This window comes from Anoplophora glabripennis, unplaced genomic scaffold (assembly GCF_000390285.2).
Source record: "Anoplophora glabripennis isolate ALB-LARVAE unplaced genomic scaffold, Agla_2.0 scaffold732, whole genome shotgun sequence".
Taxonomy (NCBI): domain Eukaryota; kingdom Metazoa; phylum Arthropoda; class Insecta; order Coleoptera; family Cerambycidae; genus Anoplophora; species Anoplophora glabripennis.
The window spans coordinates 17,906-18,755 of NW_019416873.1; the positions used below are offsets into that span (position 1 = coordinate 17,906).

At 41.2% G+C, this 850-nt stretch overlaps 1 long non-coding RNA gene across 1 annotated transcript; it reads left to right on the plus strand.

Annotated features, from left to right (window-relative positions):
• Nucleotides 1-305: 305 nt before the first annotated feature.
• On the plus strand, nt 306-850 carry LOC108911784. Its single transcript, XR_001964517.1, has 2 exons — nt 306-397; nt 770-850. It is a non-coding gene; the product is annotated as an uncharacterized LOC108911784 (long non-coding RNA).

Below are 850 nucleotides of genomic sequence, written 5' to 3' on the forward strand. Positions count from 1 at the left end.
CGGGTTACCCTCAACTAAGTTGACTGGTGACGAGGAACCCCCCCATGTCCATCCTTCCATCTAATCGTGTACTGAATAAACAGTGACGGCTTATGGCGAGCCGAGACGTCCCTGGTATTGACCCAGTCCCTATGGAAAATTCAGAACTTAAAACTAAAGGAAGACCGTCATGGATCGTGTCTGATACGGGATTACAGAAGCCGTTGACCTGCCTAAAAAATAATTCGAAGTCACCTCGACATTCCGGATGTAGAATGGCTTAGCTCGGAGCATTGTTGTTGTCCGCAGCCTCGAAATCATGGTGCGTTACCCTAGAATTGGAGCGATAGGAAACCTCGTCCTTGATCCGAACCGAAATGTTAAAATTCCTTCGAGGATCTCTTCCAGACTAAATCAGGTAAACTATCAGTAAATTAACGTCATAATCGGTAGTAGCTCTAATAAAATTCATAACTGTATTTCGAAACTAATAAGCAATCAAACTAGCTTGAACGAGACCAATGCAGCCTGCCTTCGATCCTTCGTAGCGTTGACCTACACAACGTCTATTCGAAGTCCCCAGACTGGTAGCACGAGAATCTCCTTCAATTAGGTACAAGAATAAGAGTAAAGATTAAAGAAAGTAAGAAGAAAAAAAAACAGAAGAAGACTATGACGATGTTATTGTCATTTAATTACTGAAATCGATGAAATCCCGTTCGAAACTAAATAAATGTTTCGACATAACCAAAATATGTAATATTCGAAACTAAGATTTCATTATTTTCAGGCCTCGACTCGGAATCTACAGACAACGAGGAGGAAATAAAAGTAACCCACGCTTTACTTCCCGGACATCTTTTAGGAAAAG